This window comes from Malania oleifera, chromosome 9, assembly GCF_029873635.1.
Source record: "Malania oleifera isolate guangnan ecotype guangnan chromosome 9, ASM2987363v1, whole genome shotgun sequence".
Lineage (NCBI taxonomy): Eukaryota > Viridiplantae > Streptophyta > Magnoliopsida > Santalales > Ximeniaceae > Malania > Malania oleifera.
Window position 1 is genome coordinate 3,180,974 of NC_080425.1, and position 8,011 is coordinate 3,188,984.

Consider the following 8,011-nt stretch of genomic DNA (forward strand, 5'->3'; position numbering starts at 1 on the left):
ATTAATGCCAACAATTTTGAGCTCAAACTCGCATTAATCAGCATGGTGCAGCAGGCCCAATTTAGTGGATCGCCACTTGATGATCCCAATATCCATCTGGCGATGTTTTTGGAGATTTGTGATACTGTGAAGATCAATGGTGTTACTGAAGACACCATTAGACTGAGATTATTCCCTTTCTCTTTGAGGGACAAAGCAAGAGGTTGGCTACAATCGCTACAACCTGGGAGTATTACTAGTTGGCAGGACATGGCAGAAAAATTTCTAGCTAAATTCTTTCCACCTGCAAAAACAGCTCAACTTAGGAGTGAGATTGGTCAATTCAAGCAGCATGATTTTGAATCACTCTATGAAGCATGGGAAAGGTATAAAGATTTGATTCGACGCTGCCCACAACATGGATTGCCGGATTGGTTGCAAATTCAGATGTTTTATAATGAGTTAAATGGGCAAACACGGACTTTAGTTGATGCTGCATCTGAGGGAACTTTGATGTCAAAGACACCTGAGGGTGCTACTGCTCTTTTGGAAGAAATGGCATCAAATAACTATCAATGGCCAACTGAAAGAACTATGGCTAAGAAAGTTACTGGAATTCATGAAGTGGAGCCGTTTGCTGCACTTTCAGCTCAAGTTGCTTCTTTGTCTCATCAGATTTCATCTTTGACAACCCAGAGGATACCACAAGGTGCAGAATATGTGGCAACTACAAGTAGGACAGATCCGAACAATGGAGAGAGCCATGAACAGGTTCAATACATCAACAATCGGAACTACAACTATAGGGGTAATCCAGTGCTACAATATTACCATCCAGGGCTTCGAAATCATGAGAATTTGTCTTATGGAAATACAAGGAATGTGCTGCAACCTCCTCAAGGACTTGATAGTCAACAAAGTGAGAAGAAGATGTCACTTGAGGATGCCATGATATCATTTGTTGAGGAGACAAAAGTAAGGTTTAAAAAGACTGATTCACGGCTAGACAACATTGAGACTCATTGCAACAATATGGGAGCCACTATGAAGAACCTTGAAATACAAATTGGGCAACTGGCCACGACTATAAATACCCAACAGAGAGGAACTTTTCCTAGCAACACAGAAGTGAATCCTAAGGAACAATGCAATGTCATCACACTTAGGAGTGGAAGAGAAATTGAGAAATCACCAGCAAAGGAAACTATGACAACGCCTACAACTAAAAATAATGGTCAAGGCAAGAATAAAGTGGAAGAAGACGAGATGGTGGATGATACACCAAGAGAGACGGACACGCTTCCATCAATTTCATTTCCTGACAATCCTCCTATTCTCTCTACTCCACTTCCTTATCCTCAACGTTTTCAAAAACAAAAATTAGATAAGCAATTTTCTAAGTTTTTGGATATTTTTAAGAAAATTCACATAAATATTCCTCTTACAGATGCCTTGGAACAAATGCCAAACTATGTCAAATTCCTGAAGGACATCATTTCAAAGAAAAGAAGGTTGGAGGAGTTCGAAACAGTGAAGCTTACTGAGGAGTGTAGTGCTATTCTTCAAAAGAAATTGCCTTAAAAATTAAAAGATCCAGGGAGTTTTACTTTGCCTTGCACTATTGGAAATTTATTTTTTGATAAAGTTTTATGTGATCTTGGTGCTAGTATTAATCTTATACCACTTTCTGTTTGCAGGAAATTAGGACTTGGAGAGATGAAACAAACAACCATTTCATTGCAACTAGTAGACCGATCCATCAAGTATCCACGTGGAATCATAGAAGATGTATTGGTAAAAGTGGATAAATTTATTTTTCCTGCTGATTTTGTGGTGTTAGATATGGAGGAAGACCAAGAAGTTCCACTAATTCTTGGCAGACCATTTTTGGCCACTGGAAGGGCGTTAATTGATGTTCAAAAGGGTGAGCTCACATTGAGAGTAAACAAGGAAGAGGTCATATTCAACATCTACCAAGCCATGAGATTCCTAGAAGATCTAAACACTTGCTTTCGAGTAGATATCACGCAGCAATGTATAGAAGAAGCCTTTCAAGAAGTTGTACCAACCGATCATCTAGAACGGTGTATCACTACTTCATCCCATGTTTATGATTTTAATAATTCTACTATTTGCGAATCTGATTTACCTTGTGCTAGTAAGGAATTTCTACACTGTGTATTTGCTTTGGGAGCTTTGCAGCAGGTTACAACAGTTAGCAATGAAGTGGGGAGGATAGAACCTACGGTGGCAAAGACGGATTCTAGAATTTCTAAAGAAAAGATGCAGCAAACTACAACTCCAGAGTTGAAGCAATTACCTGAGCATATTCGTTATGCATTCCTAGGGGATAATGACACCTTTCCAGTGATTGTCGCTGCATCACTCACATCGGAAGAAGAGGAAAAGTTGCTGCGTGTGTTGAGGGAGCATAGGACAGCCTTGGGATGGACTATTTCTGACATAAAAGGTATAAGTCCTTCAATTTGCATGCATAAGATTTTAATGGAGGAACTTTACAAACCGTCAATCGAGCACCAAAGACGATTAAATCCAGCAATGAAGGAAGTTGTGAGAGCTAAAATTTTAAAACTCCTTGATGCTGGAATTATTTATGCTATTTCAGATAGCCCATGGGTAAGTCTAGTGCAAGTTGTGCCAAAGAAAGGTGGAATGACGGTGGTGAAAAATGACAACAATGAGTTTATTCCTACAAGAGCAGTCACGGGGTGGCGTGTATGTATGGATTACCGCAAGTTGAATAAAGCAACAAGGAAGGATCATTTTCCACTTCTCTTCATTGATCAAATGCTAGATCGATTGGCCGGATATTTCTATTATTGCTTCTTAGATGGTTATTCGAGGTATAATCAGATTGCCATAGCCCTCGACGATTAGGAGAAAACAACATTCACATGCCCTTATGGAACATTTGCTTTTAGGAGGATGCCTTTCGGATTGTGCAATGCCCCGGCAACATTTCAGCGTTGCATGATGGCTATTTTTTTTGATATGGTGGAAGAGATAATGGAAATTTTCATGGATGATTTTTCAGTTTTTGGTACATCTTTTGATCATTGTTTGCATAATTTAACCCTTGTTTTGCAGAGATGTGAAGATAAAAATCTAGTCTTAAACTGGGAGAAGTGTCATTTCATGGTTCAAGAAGGGATCGTGCTTGGCCATAGAGTGTCATCTAAAGGAATTGAAGTTGATCGAGCCAAAATTGCAATCATAGAAAAACTACCACCTCCAAAGAACGTGAAGGGAATCAGGAGTTTTTTGGGACATGCGGGATTTTATAGACGGTTTATAAAGGATTTTTCTAAACTCTCTAAACCTTTATGTAATCTTCTTGAAAAAAATTATGTATTTGACTTTAATGATGTTTGTTTGCAGGCCTTTAATGCAATCAAGGAGAAACTAATTTCAGCACCAGTTATGACTGCACCTGATTGGAGTCAACCTTTTGAAGTCATGTGTGATGCCAGTGACTTTGCAATTGGAGCAGTGTTAGGACAAAGGCAAGACAAACTGTTTAGGGCCATATATTATGCAAGTTGGACATTGAATGATGCTCAATTAAATTATACAACAACTGAGAAGGAGATGATTGCTGTGGTGTTCGCTTGTGATAAATTTCGGTCTTACCTTATTGGTACAAAGGTGATAGTGTTCACTGATCATGCAGCACTTCGCTATTTATTTGACAAGAAGGATGCCAAGCCTAGGTTGATTCGTTGGATCTTGCTTCTGCAAGAATTTGACTTGGAGATTCGCGATAAGAAAGGGAGCGAAAATTTAGTTGCTGATCATCTCTCTCGGTTAGAGCAAGAGGAAGTAAGACCAGGCTCAACGATCCAAGAAGCATTCCCTGATGAGCAGTTATTTGCATGTGAGATCAAGCTTCCTTGGTACGCTGATATTGTAAACTACTTAGCTTGCAAAGTATTGCGACCAAATCTCACGTACCATCAACGCAAGAAGTTTCTACATGATGTGAAATATTATCTTTGGGACGAGCCTTTACTATTCAAAAGATGCCCTGATCAAATCATCCGAAGATGTGTGCCAAAAGAAGAGATGCAAGCCATTCTTCATCATTGCCATTCCTCATCATATGGAGGACACTTTGGAGCAACACGTACAGCAGCTAAGGTACTTCAAAGTGGCTTCTTTTGGCCTTCTATTTTCCGTGATAGTTACATTGTGGCGAAAACTTGTGACCGGTGCCAACGTATGGGAAATATTTCAAGACGTCAGGAGCTACCATTGAAAAACATCTTAGAGGTTGAGTTGTTTGACGTTTGGGGAATAGATTTTATGGGTCTGTTCCCTCCTTCTTTTGGCTATGTTTATATCTTGTTAGTAGTTGATTATGTGTCAAAGTGGGTGGAAGCAATTGCTACAACAACAAATGATGCAAAGGTAGTGCTCAAATTTCTGCATAAGAATATATTCACAAGATTCGGCACTCCACGAGCTATTATTAGTGATGAAGGGACTCACTTTTGCAACAAGTTATTTGACAACCTTCTTTCTAAATATGGTGTGAAGCATAAGATAGCACTTGGCTACCATCCTCAAACAAATGGCCAAGCTGAAATTTCAAATCAAGAAATCAAGAACATCCTTGAGAAGACAGTCAACTCTAATAGAAAGGATTGGGCAAAGAAACTTGATGATGCTTTGTGGGCATATCACACTGCTTTTAAAACACCTATCGGGATGTCTCCTTACCGATTAGTGTTTGGAAAAGCATGCCATCTCCCGGTGGAATTGGAGCATAAAGCCTATTGGGCTGTAAAGAAACTTAATTTTGATTTGAAGGCAGCAAGGGAAAAGCGACTTCTTCAATTGAATGAGATGGATGAGTTTAGGAATGATGCTTATGAAAATGCAAAAATCTACAAAGAACGTACGAAGAAGTGGCATGACAAGCAAATTCTTAGGTGTGAGTTTGCTCCATGACAGCAAGTTATACTTTTCAACTCACGATTAAAACTCTTCCCAGGTAAGTTAAGGTCAAGATGGACAGGTCCTTATACAATTGACAAAGTTTTCCCTTTTGGAGCAATAGACTTGAAGGACAAGACAGGGAACATATTCAGAGTGAATGGTCAGAGATTGAAGCACTACTATGGAGAACAAATGGAGAGGAACTGTGCATTTATTCCTCTTGGAGATCCTCATTAATGAAGGCTGAAACATCCGGTTGGAGACGTTAAACAAGCGCTTATGGGAGGCAACCCAAAGAGTTTTTCTTTTGTTTATTTCCTTTATCTTTATTATTTATTTATTTATCTATGCACTTTTAAATAATTTAGATTTTTGATGCAGGTTTATTTGGCATGAGTACAGAGCTGAAAATTAAATTCCTCTACGGATTCACCAATAAGTCAAGGAAGTTTCTTTCTTTTCTTCAATCCTTCTCATTGTTGAATAACATTGAAAAAAAAAATGTGTGAATATGGATGATTAGGCCATGCGTGACACTACTTATGTCCTTCATATACCTGCATATAACCTAAGAGTACACACTGGGTCATTTATGTGTAGTTTCTATTTATATGGCTAAACTAGGAATCGTAACTCATTGAAAGTTGATTGGTAGTGCACTTGTGTTAATCTGGCTATATAAACTTTTGTATCTACATGGTATCTCTTGAGGCTAAAAAAATACACGTTCACGTGACTTGTAGCACTAAAGGTTCCTTGTGAACACTGAGAGAGCGCCCGTGGAGACTTTGACACCTTGTGAGGTACTGTTGAGCCATTTATCGCTCTTTTGAGTTTTGACGTCAACTCAGAGTTCATGAAACTCAACTTTCCCTATTTTTTTCTGGATACTCTTTGTACACTAGTCTTGGTTTTTGAATTGCTAGCCTAGAGGTGACATCTAGTGGGGAGATAAAAACTTAGGTCTTGTAGCCTACTCAAGATGTGAAGACCAAACCACCCCTAGAAATAGACTTATTTCATGGACTCTTGTTCAATCTTAATGCACATGGGTGGTATGAAAACAATAAAAGAAGTGTTATGATTGTCCTAATTGACCATGAAAAGAAAGAAATTGAAAAATGAGCAGAAGAAAGAAAATGAGAAATAGAAATACCCTACAAGAGGTGAAAGATTAATACTTGCTCCACACAACTACAACAAAAGTCAAGGACAAGACGCATGTTATCCACATATGAAGACTCTTCACCTGCCTAATGCCTCAGATGTATTCACGCCTAGTTTGTGAATAAGTTGATCTAGGGTGGTCTCGGTTGGACATGGCGAGTAGGTGAGAAGATGCTAGGGTGAAGGACATGACACCTCCTAAATAGGCTTGATCCTTTTCAGACTAGTCCACTCCATACATTTAGCGTTTGTTCCTTGCAGTATGTGGGATGTTTGATCATGATACTCCTCCTCACATACGATGAGTGAACCCATCCTTTTTGAGTGTTTTTGAGAGTATACCAGTTAGGCCGAGTCAAAGCGACAGTTCTTTAGGTGTCCACGGATATCCTGGGTGTAACGAGTCACACACATTACACATGCTTCAAGATTTCGCCTATTTATACTTGAATTTATATGGCTACATTAACTCTGAATTGTGCTCGCTGGTTAATTTACGTGAGTTTACTGTTCTTAATGGCTATATAATGATGAGATTTGCATGAATGACTTACTTCGAAGTTGCGTGAATTGGGTATGAATGAGTTTGTGTGTAATTTGGTGATATTCCTGTATGTGAAAGGGTATAGTTGTGTTGCCTGTGTATTCAGTCATTGAAATTGGTATGACACCACCCTAAATTGCATTCACGTTATTTGCTAGGGACTAGCAAAACCTTAGTTGGGGGGTGTGATTACGCGCTTAAAATGCGTAATTAGGTACTTTAATTCATGCATTGCAAATGATATTTTGTATTTAGATACCTAACTACTCTCAATATTCTAACATTGTGTTCTATTTATAAAATTTGGGTTTTATTGAGTAATGTATAAAATTTTGGTGTTTTTTTATTACAGAGCAACTGTTGGAAGCTAAAAAAAAAAAACCAACGGTACTTTGCAATCTGTGCGTAACTCTCTCATCCAACCTCTGATTCAGATGATTCAAGATGCCGTGGAAAGATAAGAAAACAATCTACAATTTTCATGTTTTGTGTTTTGCAAAATACTAGCAGCATCAAGGCCGAAATCAAACGTGTAGACACCCCATTTTTACCTAGGCCCAATATATTTATTACTATTATTATTATTATTATTTTATTATTATTAGTAGTATTTTTATTATTTCATTTATCCTTATTATTATTATTATTAATTAGTCTTATTATTATTATTATTATTATTATTATTATTATTTTATTTATTTATTTATTATTATTATTATTATTTTTCATTAGTATTATTATTATTACTTTTATTTTTATTTTTATTTCTATTTATATTGTTTATTATTATTATTATTATTTTATTTTCATTATTATTAATATTATTTTTAATTATTATTATTATTATTATTAGTATTTTTTATCTTTAGGATTACTATTATTATTATTATTTTATTTATTATTATTATTATTATTATTATTAATTTTCATTAGTTTTATTATTATTACTTTTATTTTTATTTTTACTTCTATTTATATTGTTTATTATTATTATTATTATTATTATTAGTATTTTTATCTTTAGGATTACTATTATTATTATTATTTTATTTATTATTATTATTATTATTTTTCATTAGTATTATTATTATTACTTTTATTTTTATTTTTACTTCTATTTATAGTGTTTATTATTATTATTATTATTATTTATTATTTTCATTATTAGTAATATTATTTTTAATTATTATTATTATTATTAGTATTATTACTATTTTGTGATTATTATTATTATTATTATTATTATTATTATTATTATTTTGCTCATTATTATTACTATTTATTTATTATTATTATTATTATTATTTAGGGCTTGGGGTAGGGTTTTGGTTAGAAGCCTATATATAGGCTCTTATTCACACA

The 8,011-nt window shown here is 35.7% G+C and overlaps 1 non-coding gene across 1 annotated transcript; it reads right to left on the minus strand.

Moving 5' to 3' along the window:
• Positions 1-297: 297 nt before the first annotated feature.
• Positions 298-404, minus strand: LOC131165191 (small nucleolar RNA R71). The gene has a single exon (XR_009139507.1). It is a non-coding gene; the product is annotated as a small nucleolar RNA R71 (small nucleolar RNA).
• Between the last annotated feature and the right edge of the window lie 7,607 nt (positions 405-8,011).